The sequence below is a fragment of the Caretta caretta genome, chromosome 21 (genome assembly GCF_965140235.1).
Source record: "Caretta caretta isolate rCarCar2 chromosome 21, rCarCar1.hap1, whole genome shotgun sequence".
In the NCBI taxonomy this organism is placed as follows: domain Eukaryota; kingdom Metazoa; phylum Chordata; order Testudines; family Cheloniidae; genus Caretta; species Caretta caretta.
Window position 1 is genome coordinate 10,414,361 of NC_134226.1, and position 26,352 is coordinate 10,440,712.

General features: G+C 46.5%; 1 protein-coding gene across 4 annotated transcripts in view; it reads right to left on the reverse strand.

Annotated features, from left to right (window-relative positions):
- MLN (motilin) overlaps positions 1-24,501 on the reverse strand; it is a 258,217-nt gene extending 233,716 nt beyond the window's left edge. For 3 of the 4 annotated variants that reach the window (XM_075121881.1, XM_048826698.2, XM_075121880.1), the window contains exon 1: positions 24,256-24,494. The gene's annotated coding sequence lies outside the window, so the exon portion shown is untranslated. Of the gene's footprint in view, positions 1-24,255 lie in introns of all 4 variants that reach the window. The other variant, XM_075121883.1, reaches the window with a different exon arrangement.
- Positions 24,502-26,352: the final 1,851 nt, after the last annotated feature.

Sequence of the window (26,352 nt, forward strand, 5' to 3'; positions counted from 1 at the left end):
CCACAAGGAAGGCTCTCCCCTCCTGCACCACAGCACTGTGGAAAAAGCAGAAGAAATTAGGACAATCTCCCAGGGCTCCTAAACATCTTGTGCTAATGAGTTGTTTTTCCACTCAGAGGAGGGAGAACAAACCAGCCTCTGCTAAGCATGAAATCTGTGGATGCAGGAGGCCAAAGATCAGCAATCCTGAAGGAGACTGCAATACCAATACCGTAAAACAAATCAGAAACAGTCCCCTTCTTTCTCCCCTAAAACCTCAAACTTGGTAAAATTAATGACACCAGTGGGGGTAGGGTGGGAAAAAAATAGTGTTTTCTAACTAATCTGAAATTCATTCCACTTTGGTTCCTGCCAGCTCCTGTCCCTATGGATTCAGGCAGATTAATATTAGCTTGTTAGCACCTGGAGGTAGCAAGGTTTGATGAGTTGCAAAGTCAGAAGGGAGCACACAGAGAAAAGCCTCCCCTCCTCCAGGTAGGTACTAGACAGTGAGGAGTGGTTCACTCCCGAGTGTGCTGACGAAACCCTGCAAGGCACACCAGCAGGTGTTTGCATTTCAGCACAGAGCACCCCAGCTAATTGACACTGAATTAGGCTCCGCAGTCACCTCCTGCTTTATCATTGAGGCAAAGCTGCATTGCATCAGAGAGGCACAAGGATGAGGGGAAAACCTACAGCATCTTACACCAAAGAGGGAATCTTCCGTGAGATCTCTACCTGCAGACCACATCCCCTGCAGCCAGCTCAGAACAACTATAGGCCCGCATGAGTTCTTAGTGGAGGAGACAAACCAGCTAGTTCTCATGTAGCCAGGGAAACTCCGCCTTTGTGGCACAGGATGTCCATAACTCTAGTTACCTCTGCAATGAAGGTATCTATGCTCAAGTTGCTTCTCTCCAGTCAGTCTAAGTCAACTGCGACTGGCCATGTTGGGATACCATACCAGAGCTGCGCTCGCTGGTGAGCTGCTAGGATTTCTGCATGCACGTCCCATCGCTCTTTCCACTGTGCCGAGCTGAACCATTCTGATTTCTTGCCCAGTGAGTTGTAGGAGAACTTGTCTGTCCTTTCTGGGCACGAGGGGAATCATGGGAAGGCACTGAAGGACGAACAGCACTCAAGTGCAGCCAGCTGCATCCACTCTACGGAGTGGTCATGTTAGCAGCTGACAAGTCATGTTAAGTTGAGAGTTAACTTATACCCAGATAACTCAAGTTACTAGTACAATCACACGAGTTAAGGATTTCCACATGTGGACGCAACTCACATTAGGGGCACCACTAGAATTAGAACTCAGGTTAACTGTGCAGTGAAGACCACCCCGCACGAAGCAGAAAGGCCTGGGTAACCCAACAGGAAACCCAGTCTCCAGATCACTGGCCCCTTTTTGAAGGCTCCAGAGGTGTGGATGGTTCTGTATCATCACTCCCAGGCTCTTCTGCCAGCTAAAGCCACCTACTTTAGCTCATTGGGTAGAAGATTGAGGCCCAGGTGCAAGCAACTTTCCTTTGAGACACTAGGCAAATACACAAGTCTAGAGCCCTTCACTGAACCTTCAGACCCACAGCCTGCCTCTGCACAGCGCACGCCGAGGCAGGTTCTTATCAGTATAGAGTGACCATACAGCAGAGGTGGAAAGTGGCGAATCCGAAGCACATTGCAAGCCCAGATAGGAATGACTGTACAACCAATGGGATGGAGAAGGGATTTAATGGAGATATGTACTACTGTAGTGTCCAAAATAGTAGAAAAGAAAGATTATCAGCAAAGAGAAGAGAAAAGGAGTACTTGTGGCACCTTAGAGACTAACCAATTTATTTGAGCATGAGCTTTCGTGAGCTACAGCTCACTTCATCGGATGCATACAGTGGAAACTGCAGAAGACATTATATACACACAGAGATCATGAAACAATACCTCCTCCCACCCCACTCTCCTGCTGGTAATAGCTTATCTAAAGTGATCATCAAGTTGGGCCATTTCCAGCACAAATCCAGGTTCTCTCACCCTCCACCCCCCTACACACAAACTCACTCTCCTGCTGGTAATAGCCCATCCAAAGTGACAACTCTCTACACATTGTGTAGAGAGTTGTCACTTTGTGTAGAGAGTTGTCACTTTGGATGGGCTATTACCAGCAGGAGAGTGAGTTTGTGTGTAGGGGGGTGGAGGGTGAGAAAACCTGGATTTGTGCTGGAAATGGCCCAACTTGATGATCACTTTAGATAAGCTATTACCAGCAGGAGAGTGGGGTGGGAGGAGGTATTGTTTCATGATCTCTGTGTGTATATAATGTCTTCTGCAGTTTCCACTGTATGCATCCGATGAAGTGAGCTGTAGCTCACGAAAGCTCATGCTCAAATAAATTGGTTAGTCTCTAAGGTGCCACAAGTACTCCTTTTCTTTTTGCGAATACAGACTAACACGGCTGTTCCTCTGAAAAGAGAAGAGACTTTCTCTGTGGGGATAAAGCACTGGACTGGGAGTCACAAGACCAGAGTTTGCTTCCAAATTCAGCCACTGATCTTGGGCAACTCTCTGTGCCTTAGTCTCTCCATCTGTAGAATGGGGCAGCTATATTGACGATTTCTTAGTGAATCACTTTGAGGTATATGGAAAGTCAAGTATTAATAAAAGCAAAACAAGTGGGGGGTGGGAGGAAGAGAACTATGCATAAGCCTAAGGGAAGGCATGAGATCGCATTGCAATAGGGAATCAAGTTCAATATTTTGCACTTGGCCAGTGATTTACATCTATGCATCTCAAGGCATTTTGCCAAGGCAGGAGAGTGTCCTTATTCCCATTTTAGAGATGGGAAAGCCCAGAGAATGGAAGCAACGTGCCCACCGAGGCAGAGTAATTTGGCATCAGAGCCAGGAACAAGACCCAAGAGTCCTGGCTGCCCTGTCCATGCTACATCAGATGGCCACAGGGAATAAGACGCCATACATGACCAGTGCCCTTGGTGCTGTTGCAGGGAGATGAGATGCAATCTGTAGGTATTCTTTACGCTCATTGACAGCACACGGACCATCCCGATAAATAGGGCATATTGGGTCAAACCGACAAAGTTCTTTGAACAATTTTTTCCCTCTATTTATGGGGGTGGGGGCTTTTGTGCCTCCTCCAGCCCTAAATGTCTCTCCAGGAATTTCCCTACAGCCCCCCCCCCACCCCAAGTTTTGTGAACTAGTTACATGCAGTGTCGCCAATTTAGTGATTGTTTGGAAATTTGAATTGAAATTGAAACATTAATACACACTTTAAAAGCATATAAAGTGTATGATAAAATACGTGTATCTGAAAAAGTAGAATAGATTTGAAAAGTATGAACATAGACTAGCTTCCTTATAAAGCTGTTTATGACAATGTCAGTGCATTCATTTCGGTGATGTTGGCCAACCTAATTTCAAATTATGATTTGAAAGTAAAATCTAAATGAGCTTTCCCTGACAGCAAGTGATGAGCTGGGGCTGTAGGGAAAGGCTTCAGGACCAGATTGTATTTACATTCACACCTAATCTACCTAGGTATCCAGCAAACAGAGCGGTGTTGCCCAAGTGAGATTTTGGCTGGGGTTGGGTTACAAATCACTTGAATGCGGGGTGGTGGTGGTAATGAAATGTTATTCTTATTGTATGAGTAAATGGCAGTAGAACTGTACTTAGCCTGTGCTGATTGAGGGCATCAAGAGAGGGTGAGGACAGGTGTTTTGCTCGATGGTCTCCCTGAGTCACAAGTACTGTTTGACATGCCCATCTCCACTGTTTAAAGACAGAGCTGATTAGGCTCCATAGATAGGCTTTTGTTTTGTTAAGTGACCACTACAGCTGAAAGAAAAGGAGTACTTGTGGCATCCGATGAAGTGAGCTGTGGCTCACGAAAGCTCATGCTCAAATAAATTGGTTAGTCTCTAAGGTGCCACAAGTACTCCTTTTCTTTTTGCAAATACAGACTAACACGGCTGTTACTCTGAAACTTGTGGCACCTTAGAGGCTAACCAATTTATTTGAGCATAAGCTTTTGTGAGCTACAGCTCACTTCATCGGATGCATACTGTGGAAACTGCAGAAGACATTATATACACAGAGACCATGAAACAATACCTCCTCCCACCCCACTCTCCTGCTGGTAATAGGAGAGTGATCACTTTAGATAAGCTATTACCAGCAGGAGAGTGGGGTGGGAGGAGGTATTGTTTCATGGTCTCTGTGTATATAATGTCTTCTGCAGTTTCCACAGTATGCATCCGATGAAGTGAGCTGTAGCTCACGAAAGCTTATGCTCAAATAAATTGGTTAGTCTCTAAGGTGCCACAAGTACTCCTTTTCTTTTTGCGAATACAGATTAACACGGCTGTTACTCTGAAACCTGTCACTACAGCTGAAATCACTGATAATCAGGTCTAAGTGCTTAGACCTGCTGTGGGACAGTGTTTCTGTGGAAGAGACAGCTCAGTCTGCACTAGCAGCGAGGTTCCCCCACTGACAGCTCAGCTGAAATCACTGAGCACTGGGTGGAACCTCAAGAGACCAACTCGCAGAGGTCAGTGGCAGGTGGCAGCAGAAGGTGATGGCGCAGGGCCATTGGCAACAGAGCGATGGAGTGAATGGTGGCGCAACGAACAGTGGCTAGAGCAAACAGTGAGCAGCTGGAGGAACGAGCAAGGTGCCTTCTTGCCCCCCATGTGGGGGGTGAACTCATGTGAAAGCATCTCTGAACTGAGTCTCCACCTACTAAGGACAACACTGGTGAGTGTTAATGAGGCTGTAAAGAATGCTGGAGACAACAGTTCATGTGAACAAATATGGCTGTGGCATCCTACTTTCTATTTAAGCAAGAGATACCACGCGCTACAAACTGGAGGCCAATGTTAAGTGCATTGTCACTTGTTCATCCTGAAGTTGAACACGACCAGAAAATGTTCACTATCTTTCTACAAAAACTCAGCTGACTGGCTAGAAGCACGTGATGCAACAGTGAAAGACTCAACAGTTGAAAAAGTGAAGAACTCCCTCGCCACATTCAAAAAATTTGCATACATGGCTGATGATGCCCATTTGCATTGGTGCATTTAAGTATTAAGTCATTGTGTATGTTATCTTGAGGTCAGTGGTAGGCCAGTAGATGCATTTCTACATGTTCAAGTTTTAGAAGATACATCAGCTGCATCTGTGACAACCCACATTTTAGAAGAGTTAAATGCTTGTCATTTGGACCCCAAACAGATGGCTGCTTGTGCATTTGATGGCGCTGCAAACTTCTCTGGAAGACATGGTGGAGTACAAGCTTTGCTCAGAAAAAAGTGTAACCCTAATCTCTCCTATACACACTGCAGAGGCCATCTACTCCAACCAGCATTAGTACACGCTGCAGACTCTTCAAAAAACATTTAAAAAACTATAAATTTAATGTCTTCATTATATTCTTTTATCAGCAAGAGTCCAAAAAGACTGAATACCTTGGAAAATATAGAAGATACACTGGGACTGAAGTTCAAATTAGTCCAACCTGGGAAAACCCTCTGGCCTTCTCATGAGCGATCCTTGGCCATTGTCTTAAAATTACTCCAGCCATTATTACTGGCTTTGGAAAGTATCGGCCAAGATTTAAGTAGTGAGGCTGGTGGAGTACTTTTGCTACTACGTTCAGAGAAGACTATTGCCATTCTCTCTCTTGTAAGTCTACTGTTGAAACCACTTGGGTCATTAAACAATGCCATCCAGGCATCTGCTACAACAGTAGTAGATCTTTGTCCAGCAATAGAAGCTACATTTGGATCAGAGACCTATGCATTGCAAAAGTACTTGAAGAAGCAAAGACTTCAGTCCAGAAGTTGACTAATGAAGGCATTTATATTGAATCCTTAAGTGAAGAGGACAAGTGTTAAGACAACTGAAAAAGTACACAGATTTGATTCTTAAAAATCTACAACAGCGACCTCTAGATTCTACTCAACCTCTACGTAGCTTTTACAGATCCCTGTCCTGTTAAACACCAACAGTTGAGCAGAGTGAGTCACTACTAGCAATGGGGCTGCCATGTGCTCAGGACAAAATAGAGAATTTGAAGACAGAGTGGAATATCATATGACGAATGAATGAAGATTTGACTTCAACTTCTTTTTTTAATCATCACTAGTGACTCGAACGGATCTTTGTGCTCTGTTTCCTGGGATGAAAGAAGTAGGAATTCATCTCTTGCTACTCCCAGTTAAAACAGCTACAGTTGAGCATTCTTTTTCATCATTGAATAGAATTTGGTGTTCTGAAAGAAGTCGCTTTCTGCCTGATCATGTGAATGAACTAATGAGCATGTCAATTGAAGGAACGGAAGTACAGGACACACGAGAAGCCACCGAAGATGAACGCATTGCATTCAAGAAGTTCATTAACAAGAAACCAAGAAGGATGTAGATGTAGTGCTTCATAGAAGGCTTAAGTAGCCAACTTTAATTTGTGCAATGATTTTAAAACATGAGTTAAACCTAATAAAATAGTCATGAAACATTTTTCAGTTTTTACTATGGTGCCATACAGCCCACCTTCACCCTCAGTCTCACCCCTCATCGGCCCTGACTCCCTCCCTCCCCCCGTAAATTCAAACACCCCCCCGCCTTTTCAATTCCTGGGGAAAACACTGTGCAACTCTCTACAAAGGGCACTGAGCTGCCCCAGTTAAAAGGCTGACATTTTAGTGCTCATTTAGGGCCTAATCCTGCATCTTCCCATTCCAACCAAGTCAATAGCAGCTGCAGACACAGGGCACTTCACAGGATCAGACCCTTACATTCCCTTTCGGAAAAGCCTTTTCTTGCCTGTCTTGCAATAGGCTCAGCACTCAACATTCCCGGCTGTATCCCCGTGCACCCCTCCCCCAAAGAGCTCCCTTATCTACCCAAGCAGGGCAGCCTCCTCCCTTTCCTCCCCCCCCCCCCCAACCACACATCAGCGGATTACCAGGAGCTTATCAGTTTATTAGGGGACAAAAGACACTTAGCAGGAGGGTTCTGACAGTGTGAAAGGCAGATAAGAAATAGTGCAGCTTCTAAAACACAGAGTATGGTACATCACAGGCTATGGGACCACGTTAAGAATAAACACACTGAGCGACTGGGTGAATCGTAGATCTCAAGATTAATAGCGCTGGCGAGATGTGAGCAGGGGGAAGGCTCCCTCATATGATTCTGGCAGTGCACAACTGTCTTGGCCTACATCACCCCTGCTATTCCAATCCCGGGCCATCCCACTGCTGTGCCAATGCACCTCCGTTCTGTCCTGGAGCCCCCCCCGGCTCTGATATTCCAATCCTGGAATCCTACCCACATACGGAACAGCTTAGTGTCTGCAAAGCAGACACGTTTCACAGAGCTGTGCAAGAGATTCAAGAAGAAATCTGAAAATCCCACAGTATTCTCCTGGTTACATGCAGTGTGTCAATGTTCAGACAGAAGCCAAATGCCAGATCCCAACATGCTTTAGGAAGTTCCTCTCTCAACTCACATTTTAAGGCTCAGGCCAACTCTAGACTAAAATCAGATGAAAGTCATGGTTTTGAGTTCGTGGTTCACTCAAACCCAAAACTCAAAGCAAAATTGGAGAGTAGAAGTTCACATCTTTTACTCAGAAGCAAAGATTCTCCCCCCACCCCCCCAAGTCTCTGTATCCTAAAGCTATTGAATTCCACATGGTTCTGGTCTTCAAGCTCAGCAAAGCAAGTCAACTGTTTATTTGTATTGTGGTAGCACCTAGAGGCCCCTACCTAGCCCTGCTGCCCCATTGTTCTAGGTGTTGTACATGTGTGGTAAAAATCCCTGCCCTGAAGAGCTCAATGGACAAGACCGAGTCTAATTATGCCTGTTTTAGAGATACACAGCTGAGGCACAGAGGGATGGTGTCTTGGCTAAGGTCACACAGGGAGTCTAGGACCAAGTTGGGAATCAAACCCAGATCTCAGAGTCCCAGTCCAGTGCCTTAACCGCAAGCTTGTGCTTCCTCTCTATGCTTATGTTCACAAAGCTCCTCCAGTTTTCCCTCCTGAGAAGCTCTCAACCTTCATTGGGTTCCTTCCATCCTTCCTCAGGACTCTGGATTCCCCTTCCTACCAGTGATTCGCTATGGGACTTTGGGTACAAGTCCCTTCCCCTCTCTATAGCTGTTACTGCTCTGAATACACTGGTGTTTATAAAGTTCACCGAGACCCTGGAACGGGAGGTGCTGAGGAAGAGCCAAGGAGTATTGGCTCTTAACTCAAGAATAAGATTTAAATCCTCCCTCGGACTCTTTCTTGCTAATGCCAACCTTTTATTCAATGCCGGTTACAGACTTTGGAGGGGCTGGGTCACCCCATGATCAGTAGGCGGGGGGCTCCAGCCCGGCTGGGCAGCAGGATTTAAAGGGCCGGCGCCATGGGCAGCTCAGGGCTCAGCTCCTGTCGTGGAAGTGTGGTCGAAGAGATACTCGCCCAGCTCCCCCTCAGCCCACAGGTTGGTCATGGGCAGAAAAACAAAACTATTTCAATCCAGGTAAATGTGTTAGAGGAAAAAAGATCCCAGGAGTCTTTAATTATCCTGCCAAAGTTCCTAACAACGTCACTACTTCACCCCTTTTCCTTTCCTTCTCTTAATTAAAAATATAATGAAACTCAATCCTCTTGCAATCCATTCTAGTGCAAAATGGCTCTCTGCAGACTCCAAATGGCCCAGCTAATAGGGTTAGAGGCTGTAAAAAAGACGCAAGACAGATTTTTCAGCTTCCCCACATTGTCTTCTCTGCAGAACAACCCTGCCGTGGTTGTGCTAAATGGGCTTGAGCTCGCCACTTGTGCTGTGAAAGGGGATATGGGAATGTAGGCACCGAAAAGCTGCTGGTATGGACAAGGCTTCATTTGATTGCACTTGTCACCTTTCAAGGTTTCAGAAACAAAACTGAATTTCCCCCTATTGGGCATAACGGAGGGCTCCTGGAGATACTTTCTGGTTACTGACACAGTCCCTGCCACTCCGTGCAGCTCAACACAACTGGCCACACAGCCAGTGACATGGGGGGAGTGAGATCAGAAAGTGCACACAAGCTGGATTTCAAAAATTTGCTGGAATGAGAGGACACCAGACAAATAGGCTGACAAATAGGCTCTAAAGTGCCACAAGTACTCCTTTTCTTTTTGTGGATACAGACTAACACAGCTGGTAATCTGAAACCTAACAAGTTTGAATCTATGTTGTACCTTGCCTCCAGCTGCAAACTAAAATGCTTTTACAGATTTTTACCATTGCATTGCATGGATCATGGGAATAAGCCCATCTACCACCTAAATGCGGCCACCTCTAGCGCAGAACATTGCAGCTTGTTTAATGCTCTAGGGGGATGCTTTGCAAAGCACAAATGGAGGACAAGTGCCAGACTCCTACTGAGTTTCAATAAGAGGTCAGACCAATGGTCCAGCTAACATAGTATCGCGTCTTCTGACAGTGGCTGATGCCAGATGTTTCAGAGGGAGTTAACAGAACAGGGCAATTATCAAGTCATCCATTCCCAGCATCTGGCAGTCAGAGGCCAGATGGGGATTCCATCCCCAATCATCTTGGCTAATAGCCCTTGACAGACCTATCCCTCCAGGAACTTACTCTTTTTTTAAAACCCTGTTATAGTTTTGGCCTTCACAACATCCCCTGGCAAGAATTTCCACAGATTGACTGTTTGAAATACTTCCTTGTGTTTGTTTTCAACCTGTTTATTAATTTCATGGGTGGCCCCTGGTTCTTGTGTCCCCCGTTCTCTTTTCCAAGCTGAACAGTCCCAGTCTTATTAATCTTTTTATACAGAATCCGTTCCATACCCTTAATGATTTTTGTTACCTCTCTCTGTACCTTTTCCATTTCTAATATATCTGTTTGGAAATGGGGCTCATGCAGTATTCAAGGTGTGGGCATACCAAGGATTTATATAACAGCATTAGGATATTTACTTTCCTAAGAGTTCCTAACATTGTTAGCTTTTTTGAATGCCGCTGCACATTGAGCAGATGTTTTCTGAGAACTGTCCAAGATGACTTCAAGATCTCTGAGTGGTCACAGTTAATTTAGACCCTATCATTTCCTATGTATAGTTGGAATTGTTTTCCAATATGCATTACTTTGCATCTATTAACATTGAATTTCATCTGCCATTTTGTTGCCCAGGGACCCAAGTTTTGGGAGATCCCTTTGTAACGGATAGTTGGAGTAATCTTGGGTAACTGATCTGCAAACTTTGCCACTTCACTCTTTACCCCTTTTTCTAGATTGCTTATGAATTTGCTGAACAGCACTGGTCCCAGTACCGGAGGTGGGGGAGGGATAGCTCAGTGGTTTGAGCATTGGCCTGCTAAACCCAGGGTTGTAAGTTCAATCCTTGAGGGGGCCATTTAGGGATCTGGGGCAAAAATTGGGGATTGGTCCTGCTTTGAGCAGGGGGTTGGACTAGATGATCTTCTGAGGTCCCTTCCAACCCTGATATTCTATGGCTGGAATGCCGCCCCTGGAATTGTGCCGCCCTAAGCACGTGCTTGCTTTGCTGGTGCCTTGAGCTGGTCCTGCCCAGTACAGATTGCTGGGGACAGCAATTTAGAGTACACAGAAGGAAGAGAAGCACTTTACAGCACAAACAAAGCACAAAGTTGCTGGGAAGGTAAATTCATATCAGGTTGGTATTGCAGCTTCTCTTGTAACAGGACACCAACCTAGATGATGTCACCTTGTCCTTGGATCTTCACCAGAATCCTTTATGATTGGACTGGTGGGCTCTGGTGTGATGCTCTGGGGCTGGTTCTGCCTCAAATGGAGAGAGTGGATACTGTTCGTGACCCCTTGGGCTATCCTGAAGCCCTAAAGGTTGAGTATCATTGAAATAAGCATGCACCGGGTTATCACCATACTAAATTTCTACTGGCAGGAGGAAACCTGTTCTCTTGCCCAAACATGCTCTTAAGAGATACACCTCAGAGACCAGAGTTAAGGTACATTTTACACTACAGGCACTGTGGCGAGATAGCCACAGTGCTGCAGCTCTGCCACTGTAGCATCATAATGTAGATGCTTCTTCCAACATCGATGGAAGGGTTTTTTCCTCCAAATTGATGTAGTTAACCTGCCTCCCAGAAGTAGTACCTAGGCTGAAGGAAGAATCCTTCTCTCCATCTAGCCACGTCTATACCAGGGGTTAAGTCGACTTAACCGCAACACTCTTGGCACAAAATTTTGCCTGGCCCAAAGGTGTGTAGCTAGGTCAATTTAATTTTTAAGCCTAGACCAGGCTTTGGGGTCTATGTCCAGAACCCATGGAAATCACTTCTTTCAATGCACCCTTGCTTTGATATTAGACTGCATTCTCCTATTGAGTTAAAAATGCAGGGACTATAGATTTCTCTCCAGCCTAACAATCTGTAAACAAGCGTGCTAACGAGCAATCCTACAGCCATAAAAATGATTGGTGACAGCACTTCAACGACCAAACTTTTCTGTTTTTTAATCTGCTAACAGCAGCAGAAAACAGCTGATTGTTATAAACCCATCAATCTAGTGTTGGCTCAGGGAGATTTCCAGATTGCCCCTAAGAGGCCAAAGCAAACACAGGGAGAAAGACAAGTGTGAACAAGCAAATAATTTATAGCCCTTGTTATTTTGATCCTTCCAGAGAAGGCCACCCTAGAGGAGAGAGTCCAAGGGTAGAAGTCACAGGCCAGATCTACACTAAAAAGTTAGGTTGACCTAGCTCAGAGGTTTGAAAAATGCAGTCAGTCAAGCAACCTAGTTCGACCACCTAGCTCCCCGTGTAGACGGGGAGCTGACTTAATTACCATCTCTCAGGGAAGTGGATTAACAGTGATGGGAGAACCCCTCCTGTCGCTGCAGTGAGTGCCTTGCTACAGCAGCACAGCTGCAGTGAGAAGACAGCCTAAGTCCCATTTTCAAAAGCAGTTTAGGCACTTGGAGATGCAGGCACCTTTTGAAAATGGGACTCAGGCTATGTCTACACTGAAAACGTTCCAGTGGCACAGCTTCAGCGTAGACCCCACCACGACAGGAAGAGTTCTCCCATCCCAATATAAATCCACCTCCCCCAGAGGTGGAAGCTAGGTTGACAGAATTCTTCCATCGACCTAACACTGTCTACATGGGGACTTAGGAGACCTGGTTTCTAGTCCTGGCTCAGTCGCTTCCTGCCACATCAGTGGGCAAGTCTCAGCTACCATAGCTGTGAAACAAGGATGGTGATGCAGATGTACTGCCCGGGGCTATTATGAACCAATCATTTACAAAGCACCTTTGAGATCATCCATAGAAAGTGCAGTGCTAGAGAACACACCCTGGAGTCAGGGCAGGACTTAAGTCCACAGCCTGAGTCTGCATGCAGGATAGCCCACTACTGTATCTCCCTGCCCTCTAGAACCATGTGATCCCTCCCTTCCTAAGGAAGCAATCTACTGACAATGCAGGAACACCACTGCAGAGTGCCCTGAAGACCAGAAGCCTGAGCCCTTTCCCACCAATGATCCTGCACCATATGGCCATCCTCAATCCAGCCTGGAGTCAAGGACACCAGGCCACATTCTCAGGCAGTATAAGCTGGAGCCTCCAGTGGAGCCCTATCTGTTTACACCAGACGGGGACCTGGCCCATCATCATCATCAGTCTAAATCTACCTGCCTCAGCAGGTAGAGGCACTGCAGTGACCACTGTCAATAGCTTCCAGGGGTGAGGGCCCCCCCATGCACAAAACCGTTGCCACCCTGGGAGAGGCAGGAGGATGGATGAGGAGGAGCAGTGATTCAGGGAAGATCAGCCACCACCACCAGGTGGGGGCAGAGGGAGGGAGAGAAAGAGGGCCCAGTTCTCACTTACTCTGTTTCTGCACTTTGCAAAGGAACAGGGGGTGACGGGTGTTAAGTCACCTTCACTCCCTGTATTTTAAGGCAGAGCAGGGGCCTTTCTAGCCCATGGCACGAAGTACAGCAGCCTCACTGCTGCTTTAATTTACATTCTGCATCCTAGGGCCTCTAGGAAGTCAAGAGCAGCCATAGTGCAATGCACTCTGGCTCTGCCCCCAATCCTCCCCACTAGGCTGAGAAGCTGGGAGGAGGACTGATGTACAGCCTTAATGCTGGTTCTGAACTGGGAGGGGGTATTGAATGGGGGGGCGAAGGGGGGGAGAAAGAAGAGAGGATTCTCTGAGCCATTTCCACCCACCTTAAGGCTCCTTACACTGCCAGCGTACCAAAGAAGTCTAGTGTGAACAGAGGTGGGGAGCAGCTGCGGGGAGACAGACAATTAACCCATTATATCACATCGCCTAGAGATACAGCACAGACAACTAAAGCAGCTGAGGGGCATGACAAGAAGCTCTGGCATGCAGGTTTCATGCCACCTCCTCAAGTTAGCAAGCCGATAAGGCCTCTGCTTAATCTCTTCTCCTGGAAGACCGTGGATGCCTCGATCCAATTTCTCCAACACCAATTGTTCTGCCTTGGCATCAGACAGAATCAGAGTGAGACCAGAATTAAGCCTCACCCTTTAAACACTGTAAAATGAGCCACCCCAAGCACCAGGCTGCCAGGAGGAAAAGCAATAACAGTTCTCTCACCTGACCACCAAACAGGGACCAGCCCAGGCTCTGCTTCACTTTGGTTTCTTCAGGTTTCCTGAGTTTGTGTGGTATGGACTTTGAAGCTATGCTATTCAACCAAACAGAGCCCTTCTCCCACATCATATGATTGACATTACAGTTTACACCCCAGATCCATTAGGCTATGAAAGCCTTATTAAAGGGGCATGTTAAAAAACCTAATGCACCCTAGTTTTGTAGCCATCACATATCCCATTGATTCTTTCCATCTTGTAGGCAGCTTATTCATTTTATTCTTCTTTCCAAGCATTTGTTGTACAGCCAATAAAAATAAAAGGTGCCAAAGAAGAAGTTGTTTAACAATATGTAGCTTTTATACCTCCCCAAACCCTCTAGTTTGAAGGGACAGGCGTAACACCTTAAGAATGGCCATAATGGGTCAGACCAAAGGTCCATCTAGCCCAGTATCCTGTCTTCCAACAGTGGCCAATGCCAGGTGCCCCAGAGGGAATGAACAGAATAGGCAATCAAGGAATCCATTCCCTGTCGCCCATTCCCAGCTTCTGGCAAACAGAGGGTAGGGACACCATCCCTGCCACGACTAATCCCATCACGTCTTTTTATTTCTCTCTGGACAAACATGGGGAATAATTCCTGTGTTGGCCCTAACAGGGTTAGCTGGAGCCTAGAGCATGCCATGGAAATTCCCAAAGGCTGCTCCAGAGGAGAAGGGCAAGTGGGAGTGGGTGACTCCGAGGGATTGTAAATGGAGTGTTTTTAACCTCTACATTGCTGGAACAAACCCTGCCGCACTTAGAGGCAGCCCCTTGAGAGCTGTAGGTGAAGAGAGTGGATCTCATCCCAGTTTTCAGAAGACAGGGTATCCCTATGGCAACACCCACCAACTCACTGTAAGCAGTGTCAGGATGAGCTCCACCCTGACATCTGGTGGTGAAGTGTGGCAAGTTGTGGAAAAGAACTTCAGGGGCCGATCTCATTTGCATAGGCACACCCACCGCACCTAGAATGAGGCCATAGCTGCCCAAATGGTCACTTTAGCTGCTGTGGGATCCCCAGTGTCTGTTATTGGGGCAGGAAGAATAAATTGTTATTACCCTGATTATGGGAACTGTGCTTGGAACTGTACTTGGCCTTTTGTTATGATGGAGGGACTCACCATCAACTAAGTGGCACTCGCTAGGCAAGGGTCATGGGTTCCAAAACTCTGAATTGAAAGAGGCTGGGGATAAGTATTAATACTTGGTGGCATGGATCCCTTGGTGAGGGCCTTACATGCTAATTGCACTTCCTCCTCTCTCCACTGTGGAATATCAGAGCTAATTTTGATTTCATTAGAAGTCTAGTTACAGGCTGCTGAGCTCACTTTAGGCTAACAGTGCACCAGCACTGAGGCTCCCCGACTACAAGCTGAATTCAAAGAGCTGAACTAACTAAGAGCTGAAATCACTGAGTGTTGTGTTAAGTAGTGGGGGAGCCTGAAGATATATTGTGGAGCAGTTTGCGGGACGGCTGGAGTGCCTTGTGGACAGACTGGTGGAGCAGTCTGTAGGACGGCGGGAGCTGCAGGTGGGATGCGGAGCAGTTTGTGGACTGGCTGGTGGAGCAGTTTGTGGGACGGCGGGAGCTGTTTGTGGGGCCGCGGAGCGGAGCTGAGTGAAGGAGTTCGTGGGGCGGCTGATGGGTGGAGCGGAGCGAAGGCCTATGGAGCTGTGGGGTGGTCAGCTTCAGATCATGTAAGGTGCCTCTTACCCCCGTCCCATCTCCACCCAGGTTGGGAGGTAAAGCTCCGCAGATAAACTTTCTAACTCTGGGGCTGCCCTGACCAGGGACAGAGACTTTTGAGTCATTGGACTTTTGGGACTTTGGGTGATTTGGGGTTGCTGGACTCAAGAACCAAAGGGAAAGGGGCATGCCCCAATTTGCTTGGGGTGGGGGTTTTTTTGCTCATGGGTTGTGTTATGATTCCTGTTGGTGGTGTTTCCCCAACATAATGCCACATTGTTTCTCTGTTATTAAAAGGCTTTTTGCTACACTCAGACTATGTGCTTGCGAGAGGGGAAGTATTGCCTCTTGGAGGTGCCCAGCAGGGGTGGTATATATTTGTCCCAGGTCACTGGGTGGGGGCTCGAGCCAGTTTGCATTGTGTTATTGGAATGGATCCCCTAGATATTGAACCCAGCCCTTGTTGCTGCCAACTGACAGGCAGAAGGGTTACATCACCAAGCACTAATTTGCTGGCATCATGTACAGACAGAGCGAGTACTGGAGACACACTGCACTCTATCAGCTGCCCTCCAACTGGGGCCCTCCTCAGGGATATAGACTGAAGCTTGCATTACCACTCCCCAGGCTATGGCAGCTCTAGGGTGGAAAGGGCAGTCAAACTAGCATTACATTCACTTGCGAAAGAAAAAAAGATAGAGGTCCCCTTTCTCCTTATTGTACTGCTTTGCCACCCTGGAGCTGCATCTGAGTAGCAAACCCTGGACTAGAGAATCAGATAGGAAGCTGAATAAGCAGCAGCCAGGAAGAGGAGCAGAATCCAAGCTTAACTGATCTATTACTGCTCCCACAGGGTCTACGTCTCTAGGCACTGACTGGTGTATCCCCTGCTATCAACACGCTGACCACCCTGCAGTTGCGAGCAGATGTAGGTCTGAAGATGCAAACATAAGCTGCAAGGCAGGCAGCAGGCAGTTATTGGGGTAGCAAGCTGAGTCTTATGGTTATTGGGCAACAGGGTCAAGGAGGAAGGCGTCAACCCAGTATTCTGCCTCTATGCACCCCAAAAACAGAAAAGGGACGCCGGCAGACCAGGTGTCAGCTCATGCCAAAGTCCCCATGCCTTGAATACTGACAAATACATAACTGGAATCAGTCTGGCTCACCTCTGTCTTAGTACTGTTAACGCAGATATTAGAATTATCACAATTGTTTAGACTTCACTGAATGCGAGTTACTGCACGCATTAATCTCACTTATAACATGTATGCTGCACTGTAAAGTAATATTTGACCATTTGCATTGTAAACCTCTAGGACTGCATAAATCAGACAGAAGAGAAATTACTGAGACATTCTGATCTCCAACAAAAGGGGTTACGCCATGCCCAACAGGAAAAGTCCATGGACACCAAGCAGATTGTGGGACAATAAAGAGGACAAGAGAGGTTTGTTCTCCCCCGCACCCCCCATGCATTGGAATGACAAGTGGATTCTTCCCATCAAATAAGTTTGCAACTCTGACCACATGGGAGGAGGGAGATTAAAAACCCGTAACAAGAAGAAACTGGATCTTTATGCTTTGACTCTGAGGACCAGGTTTACTTGGTATAAGCAAGAGATCCCCAGTGCTGCACTTAGGTTAGTCCTAAAGGACAGGTAGAGCTTCCTTGTTATAGAAACTTCTATTACCTTTTGAAATTTAAAATTGTAACTCATTTATGTATATAGGTTTACCTGCAGTAACCTTGTAAGTAGCTCATTTCCTCTTCCCATTTAATAAATCTTTATATAGTTTATTATAGTATAGGCTACAGGTGTGGTCTTTGGTGTGAGATCTAAGGTGCCATTGACTTGGGATAAGTGACTGGTCCTTTGGGACTCAATATTGCTGAGATCCTTGGTGTACGGGACCATCTATCACAAGGCTCGCTCACCTGGGTGGTGAGCTAGATCAGAGTATCCAAGGGGACTGTCTGACTCCATGTCACTGCTTGACAAGGGGGACCTGGTTTAGCCTACTAAGCTGGCTCTGCTTCCTTTCCAGATACAGAAGGAAAAACTGAGTCACCTGACTTATGGGCAGGTAATACCGCTGCTGTCCGTGATCCCTGAAAAAGGAGGCAGTCTCTCCAGATGAGAACACTGCCTTCTCAAAGAGAAGGGCATCATCTGTAGTGGGGGATGGAGCCACCTCCAGTCTCCCCTTCAGCCCCAGAGAGGAGGCCAAATGGATCTTACTAATTTGACCTTGCGTTACGTTGACCATCTAACGACAGCAGCTGAACCCAGACTGTGATAACCAGAAGTACTCCCTAGACAGGGGATCTGCTGCTCCCTAGAGACTCGGCAAGCGGCTTTTCCATAGCATTCCCCAGACACTGCTGGCCTGGGGAGCAAAGGAGCTAGCTGATGTCTGGAGTTCAGGCTCCCTCATGGGGGAGGACTCTGCACTATGAATAGCTGACTTGCAGGTTAATTAATGGGGGGAGAAAGCCAAAGCAGATCCATCATACACACTCCCCTCCTCTCAAAGCCGCTTAGAGGAGGAAGGGACTGGGGATGGTGCCCATCACTGAAGCAGGGGGCACTGGTGACCGACAGCCATTCCCAGCTAATGTCTTCTGTGGTCTATGTAAAGCAAGTTGAAAGGGGGTCTCATTCCCCTCCACCACCCCATCAAAGGAGCACCACCACATTCACCATGAACTGGAGCCCTTGTTGGCAGAACCAACAGATGTTCATAGAATCACAGCGTTAAGAGGAGGCGACAATGGTTGTCCAGCCTAACTTCCTGACAAGATTCAGGATTTGTTATGATTTCACAGCCCATCTCACCTTTCAAGAGATTTCCCCCCCAGCTGAAAGCTGAAGCACACTAGCTGGGCAGAGCAGGGAAGCTTGCAGTCTTGCTGCACGTGAACCGGGGATAAACTTTAGCAGAAAATTCTTACAGCACGGCCTAGTGCAAAGGGTGCTAGTCCATGACACTAGAGATCAGTGCTCTGTTCCTGCATCTGCCACTGACCTGCTGTGTGACCTTGAATAAGTCTCTTCCCCTTTTGGGGATGCCATATCCCTTCCCCGTCCTTTGTCTTGCCTACTTAGCTTGCAAGATCTTTGATCTCCCTATTTGTATGTACAATGCCTAGCGCACGCTGGCCATAATCTCCTTGGGGGCCTTCTTGATGCTGCTATTAGTACAAACCAAGAGAACAGTGTAAGAGAAAGTTATAAGCCCTTTGATAGGGTTTCCCTGCCACCCACCCTACAGAGCTCAAGTTCTAGAACCATCCTACAGAATTCTACTGCGGGCAAAGAGCCCTGTAGAAAGAATCTCATTCTTTACTCAGTTCGACAGAGTCCTCAAGGTTTCATTCCGATTCAACCTTCAGCTGGGAGTACGGGACAGGGATAGAATGGTCAGTAATAGAGGTGGGGAGTTCAAGAGCCCCTTTTACCTCTAAAAGTTACCCAGAAAAGGAGATGGCAGCAAAATTTGGAATGTTAAGAATGAAGCCAAAGCATCTGCCATTGAGCAGCTGGAGGAACATGGATTATTTCAAAGTGGCCATTTGAAATAATCCCTCTGTCAGCGCTCCTCCGAGAGAGATTTTATGAGTATTTAACAGAGATCTTGCTTCTAACCTAAGCACAGTGCAGGAAGGTTCAGATTCAGGGGTTGGGGAATCAATTCAGCACTGAATTTATTTAAATGGAACAGGTGGTGGAGGGGCAGCCTGGTGGTAAACTCTGGCTTTAGACAGATTAGCCTCTACAAAAGAGTCAATGGGAAACTGCTTAAACCACTAGACTGGACAATAGTGGCTCCATCCAATAGCTAATTCATGTCCAAAGGGCAGTCCTGTTTTGAGCATTGGTTCTGCAAAAAGGCGGCCTGGGGCTTCCCATTTGTTCTCTCCTTGGTAATTCCATGTCCAATTTGCTTTAAAGAAAAGCCCTCTACATTTGTAAACCTCACTGCCTGAACTCCATACTCAAGCTGGGATGTGAAAGCCAAGCTCTGTTCATTCCAGCTTCCATTCCACCATCCATAACTGATATCCTGCCATGCAAATTGGATTAATTCTGCTGCCTGTGTGCAAACCAGACTAGAATCCAGCTCCCATACGGCTGTGTTGGCTTTGCAGGGCTAATGGGAGGAAAGTGTCATGGACATTTATTCCTAATTGCTAAAGTCAGCAGATCTGCCTGGCACACGTATGGGAAGGGCAGAGGTGAGGAACAAGGTAGTGTTTTTACATAGACCCTTTTCTGTGCTGCCCTTTGATGGATGAGATTCCATGCCAGGATCTCCAGAGAGCTTTACAGTGAATTCTGGCTCAACAGCCTTCAAGGTTACTATTAATCTCTTCTTACATATGGGGAATAAGACAGATAAGTGACTTGCCCAAGGTTACTGTCAGTCAATACCAGGAGGTGGCAAAGGCCAGGTCCCGATGCTTAGTTCTGTGCCTTAAACAAACCCAACTACCTGTATGGCCCTCACCTCTGCTGCATCGGACCATCCTTTCACCCCTTTATATGAAAAAAGTTAAGGGGTCGGGGGATCCCTCAAGGAAAGTGGAATCACACTCCATCACCTAAAAGATTTAAAATTAGACTGGCCAAATGCCCCCAAAATATATATCGTGGGGGACTACCTACCCTGGACAGGGAAGGGAAAAGTCAACCCAAGATCCATCTCTAATATTGATTTCTCCAATAGCCTCAGAGACCAGTACACACACACACTCATATATATACTGGACGGTTACTCCCACACTGCTTTACAGCTGGATAGCAGGGAGCAGCCATGCACAATCCCATTTTCTCCCCGTTCCATAAGAACAGTTTATGCCACGGGAGTATAGAGAATGAAATGTAGAATAGAAATTGGATAGAAGGAGGAAAGGAATCCTTGCCATCAGCAGAACTCAGATCGCAAAGCCTTTTTCAACTTTCAACACAAATAAAAAGCGCTTCTTAGGGGAGGCATGGCAAATTTTCATTGGCTAAAAAGCAAGTAGTTAACCAAATGGATATTCCAGGAGAAAAGTTTAAAGTCAACCTACCCTCACTGGCCAGATGTTGGTAATAAGCCACACAGCCCTGGATAGATCCAGCAACAGAATTATACAAGAGCTCATATGTTCTATCATACTTGAGCTTGAGATGCCCACATCTGCATGGAGCCTATAGAAGTTAGGAGTCTAGAAGTCACCCTACAGAATTTAATAGAGATCTGCCCTATAGAATTCTATGTTGGTCCAATAAAAGATATTACTTCACCCCTTTTGTCTCTCTATAGAGCTCTATAGGATGGATATGGGTCTGTTTTAAATTCTCCAGGGCTTTTCCATAAGGGCAATTTTTAGTTTGACTAAAACAAGGAGTCCGGTGACACCTTAAAGACTAACTTTATTTGGGCATAAGCTTTCGTGGGTGAAAACCCGCTTCTTCAGATGCATGAATTTTTAGTTTGACTGTCACTTTAAACAGGCAGTGTTGTTGTGGCCAGGTCAGCCCCAGGATAAGAGAGACAAGGTGAGTGAGGCAAATAGCTTAGCATAAGTAGCTAGCACTTATTCTAAGGGACTACACTGTCAAATGAACTCACAGGAAAATAAGACAAAAAAGTCACCTGTGGATGAAGACTTTTCACAAAGCAATCACTCTTTAGCTGACCTATCAGTCCTCATCCTCAAAGGAAACCTGCACAACACTTTCATGAGACAAGCCTGGGATCTTAAATTCACAACTTTGTTCTAATAAGCCATAAATCCGATGTCTTGCAATCTTACCCACTAACCCTCCTTTTTGTTCTATGACTACAGAGGTGTTAATGGGTCACTTCACCTTGAATGGTCCCTTAGAATGTACGCTGCTAACTACTCATACTAAAAAAAGAAAAGGAGTACTTGTAGCACCTTAGAGACGAACCAATTTGAGCATGAGCTTTCGTGAGCTACAGCTCACTTCATCAGATGTATACCGTGGAAACTGCAGCAGACTTTATATACACACAGAGATCATGAAACAATACCTCCTCCCACCCCACTGTCCTGCTGGTAATAGCTTATCTAAAGCTATTAGATAAAGTGGGGTGGGAGGAGGTATTGTTTCATGATCTCTGTGTGTATATAAAGTCTGCTGCAGTTTCCACGGTATACATCTGATGAAGTGAGCTCACGAAAGCTCATGCTCAAATAAATTGGTTAGTCTCTAAGGTGCTACAAGTACTCCTTTTCTTTTTGCGAATACAGACTAACACGGCTGTTACTCTGAAACTACTCATACTAAGCTATCTGTTCCACCTCCTATTTAGCTGGGACACTCAGTGCCTTTCCCAGACCTGAAGCAGAGCTCGGTGTAGCTCAAAAGCTTGTCTCACCAACAGAAGCTGGTCCAATAATACAGAGTATCTCACCCACCTTGTCTCACTTTAAATAGGGCTGGGGGGGACATCCTTATGAAATAGAAGACAAGCAGGGTTTTCATTTAATTTCAATAAGGCATACATTTTTAACAGTGAGTAATTAACCACTGGAACAATTAACCAAGGGTCAATGGTGGATTCTTCGTCACTGAATGTTGAAATAGAGACTGGATGTTTTTCTAAAAGATCTGCTTCAGGAATTATGGTGGGGCAGTTCTCTGGCCTGTGTTATACAGGAGGTCAGACTAGAATAATCACAGTGGTTCCTTCTAGCCTTGGAATCTGTGAATCCTGATGTTAACTGTTGCTATTCAGGGTTAGAATTCAGCTGCCACAACTTGGGGAGGGGTGTGTTGGATGCGATGGGTCCCATGAAATCCAGAATCAAAGTACAGAACACACTGTAGATATGCATTTACACACTGTGGTGAATTGGGAATAGGTCTGTGGGGTTTATGGGTTCTGTGAGAATGTGCTTCTGTGTCAGGCTGCAAACCCATCTTGCATGCACACAGCCTCTGCCTCCTCAAGGTGGAGGCAAGCCGACCCTAGGGTTGAATATTCAAAGGCTGACAGCAAAAGAATAAAGAGCAGCTGACGTAAGTACCCAATAGCTACAAACATATTTGTCCAGAGTAAAGGTGGGTTCCTGCCTAGGAGAACTGGGATAGCAGCCAGAGGTTACCTCGGCAATGAAGCCACCTGGCTCAGGTCTGTGCTTATGTGGGCAAGCTAGCCAGGATGCCACCTGCCACAGGGGGCTTAAAGCTTTAGAAGGGCAGAAGCTGATCACTCGGGAGCCATTTTCTCCAGTCCACGAGGGAATCACCACTCACCATGTAACAGTCTGCATGACACAGGGGCCCCCTGCCTTCCTGGACCCAGATGGTTCCCTCGAGACTCTGCAACGTCCCTCTTTCTAGCTCATGCTTCCCTGGGGTTTCAGACATTAGTTGTTTTATACGGTCTGTTCTCTCCTGTGCTTCACGCAATTAAATATGAAAGAGCATAAAGGTGCTACACTTGCCAAGCACGCACTTGAGCATTTAATGTTTCACAGTTACTGCATGCCCCAGAGAGTTCAACCGTAACCAGAAACTTCACACCTTTCAAGGTGGATCAGGGAGAGAAGCGTGCAAGTAACTAGGCAATCTTTGGGGTCAGCGCTGGTCCTGGGGCCTAGGGAAGGTGGGCTGAGGAGCCCCCTTCCTGAGAAGGGGTAACTGACGTCACCTGTGCCCAGGAATTGTGCCAGAAAGTTCATGGGAGGAACGGACGCTGCAGCCTGTGAGGCTCTAGAAGCTGAACACATCCCAGGGGATCCAGAGCAGACAGGCTTGGAGTCCCCCTCACAGCAGGGTTAGGGGATGGACAGGAAGGGGCAGTGTCACACCCCAGCCCTACATGACGCATTCATTTGGCTGGCAATTTGGCCAATGAAGCCTTCCAAGGATTAACAGACTGAAGGAGCCTTTTTCCAGCTGGACACTGACCTTTTCATTAGCAGCCACTTGTCACCCTGAGTAGTCAGAGGCAAATCCCAGGGTGCCTTCTTCCCACGCAGGCTCCCCAGTGAAATGGAACCAGGCAACCTCCAGGAGGGGGTGCTGCTGCTCTTTAGTAATGGAAACTAACAGGACTCAACAGTGGAGTTTCAGCATCCCCAGTATTGTTGTGCGTGCCTGACTGCTCTTTGTGGGTGAGACTCCCTGTTGCCCCACACCTTGTGCTGTCATTTACATCAGTGCAGAGAGCATTATTGAATCAGAACAAGCATGTTTCACACCCACTTTGCTCTGGCGAGTGACAGCGCAAGGTGCAGGGCTAGTGAGAACCAAGCACTGTTTTTGCCTCTGGGGAGGAGGGGTGAGAATTCTGTGCATAGCATGTGTACACATGGGATACACAGCCCCAAGCCGTCTTTAAAGCTAGGCATGCTTGGCTTGTGATGAATATTTATGTTCCGATTCCACACTGTGTACATGCTACGTGTGCACCCATGCATAGCTCACTGTGGAAGTGTTCCCGGATGCCAGAGCTTCTCAAAAATCCGATCACTGGGACATAGCACTGCTACATAACTGTCAGCATCACTCAATAGGTCTGCACTGCATGAATATCTATGCACAATAGTAACTAAAAACACCAGAGTCAGAGCCCAGCACCAAAACAAACGCTTGGGCTAGATTTTTTGAGGGGGGAGAGGAGGCGGGGAAGGGAGAGAGGGAAGGAGCCTTTTCTTTGGTTGTTTCAAAATCCTAGCCAGAAATCAAGAAAAGAGATTAATTTAATCTGCACTCATACAATACAAAAAGTGTCTATATGATCTACAGGTCTTACACCAGACTGTGTAGGCACAATGTCATGTCCAACACATTCGGTTGCCAGAACACCACTTACAAACATCTAAGCAACCACTGCAGAAAGTCCAGTAGAATAGAGAACAACTTTGCTATAGAATTTTTTAACCAACCTGTAGAATTCTGTAGTGGAGACAGGATTCTCTATTCAGTTCCACACCCACTTGACGCATAGAAGACTTCCCTGTCCACAGAGGTCAGTCCAGCAGCATGCAAGAGCATTAAGTCTATCTGCAAAAAGATCCCCCAACCTGGTAATGCATTTCTCCCTCCCAGAGTCTGCCTACCCCTAGGTTTTGCTGTTCTCAAAGAACAGCAAAAGGAAAGAACACAAACAGAAGGATCACTGCAACTCCATGCATTCCACTACCCCTACTGGGCATCAGTTTGTAACAATTTAACTACCCAAGGCTCAGCAAACAGCAGTTCCCCTCCATTGCAGGCTTTGACACTCACTAAGTCATGTACTGCAGCCAACGGAAATCAATTTATGATGAATTGGGCAGTTCATTGGCAGTGTGGATTGCCACTTTTCTCAAGTGCTGTTTGGAGATTACGTAGATACATCCACTGAGCAAAACACTTCAGAGAGTCTTCGCAGGCAATTAGCATCACTGGACCCCCCCAGCGGGCAGTGTGGGAGATTAAAGGGAACATGCTCTGTCCAGGCACAGAAACTCAGATTGATTTGTTGACAAGAGAAGATGTGTTTCTGAGTGCTCTTGTTGGCAGGATTGTTTCCTCCCGGGATCCCAGAGTGAACCAAGGATGCCAGATGTTTCTTGCAGAAGGAATTGAATTTGCTTGCTTTGCTAGGTAATGTTCAGTGCCTTCATTTGTGGAGCGTTACCCCACAGCGCCCTTCTGTTTGACCATCTCACTCCCTAGCAGGGCTCTCTCCACACCGATCAGTCCCAGATTCGCAACCAAAGAGGCTCTTTCAGTACCCTCTTCCTCCCAGTCATCTCCTCTAGCCTATATTAGGTCCTTACATAGCCTCTATTGCCACAAGAAGAAAAGGAGTACTTGTGGCACCTTAGAGACTAACCAATTTATTTGAGCATGAGCTTTCGTGAGCTACAGCTCGATGAAGTGAGCTGTAGCTCACGAAAGCTCATGCTCAAATAAATTGGTTAGTCTCTAAGGTGCCACAAGTCCTCCTTTTCTTTTTGCGAATACAGACTAACACGGCTGTTCCTCTGAAACCTGTCTATTGCCACAGTATCTGAGCACCTCTGGATCTTCAACATATTAATCCTCACAACATACCCCTGTGAAGTAGTCAAGTGACATTATCCCCATTACAAACTGGGAGGAACTGAGGCCCAGAGGGTACGTCTACATGGTTTTAAAACACAGCAACAAGTCTCAGATTTCAGAGTGGTACCCGTGTTAGTCTGTATCATATCAGCAGAAAGAATGAGGAGTGCTTGTGGCACCTTAGAGACTAAAATTTATTTGAGCATAAGCTTTCGTGGACTAAAGCCCGCTTCATCAGATGCATGTAGTGGGAAATACAGCAGGAAGATTATGTGTACACACACAATGAAAAAATGGGGGTTGCCATTCCAGCTCTAATGAGACCAATCAGCAGGAGGGGGAAAAAAACACTTTTGTAGTGATAATTAGGATGGCCCATTCCAAACAGCTGACAAGAAGGTGCGAGTAACAATGGGGGGAAATTAACATGGAGAAATAGTTTTTAGCTAGTGTAATGACTCATCCACTCCCAGTCTTTATTCAAGACTAATTTAATGTTGTCCAGTTTGCAGATTAATTCCAGTTCTGCTGTTTCTCGTTGGAGTCTGTTTTTGAAATTTTTTTTGTTGAATAATTGCAACTTTTAGGTCTGTAATTGAGTGTTCAGGGAGGTTGAAGTGTTCTCAGATTGGGGATTACACTCCGGCACTAAAAACAGCTTTGTAGACGCTCAGGCTGGAGCTTGGCCTCCGAAGACAAGGACGGGAAAAGTGTCTACACTGCTGTTTTTAGCACCATGGCACAAACCTGAGTCCGTGGGATCTGCCTCAAGGAACAGGGGCTAGAACCTGCCAAGTGCCAGGCTAGCATCTCAACCACTAGCACCCTTTCTCCACACTGTAAAGCAAGGGATATTTTCATCTGTCAATATTCTACCTTCTCTCCCTTCCCCTGTGCCGTAGAAGGAGCAGGTATTAGGTTCTACATAGTCTGCCCATTGTTAATCCAGC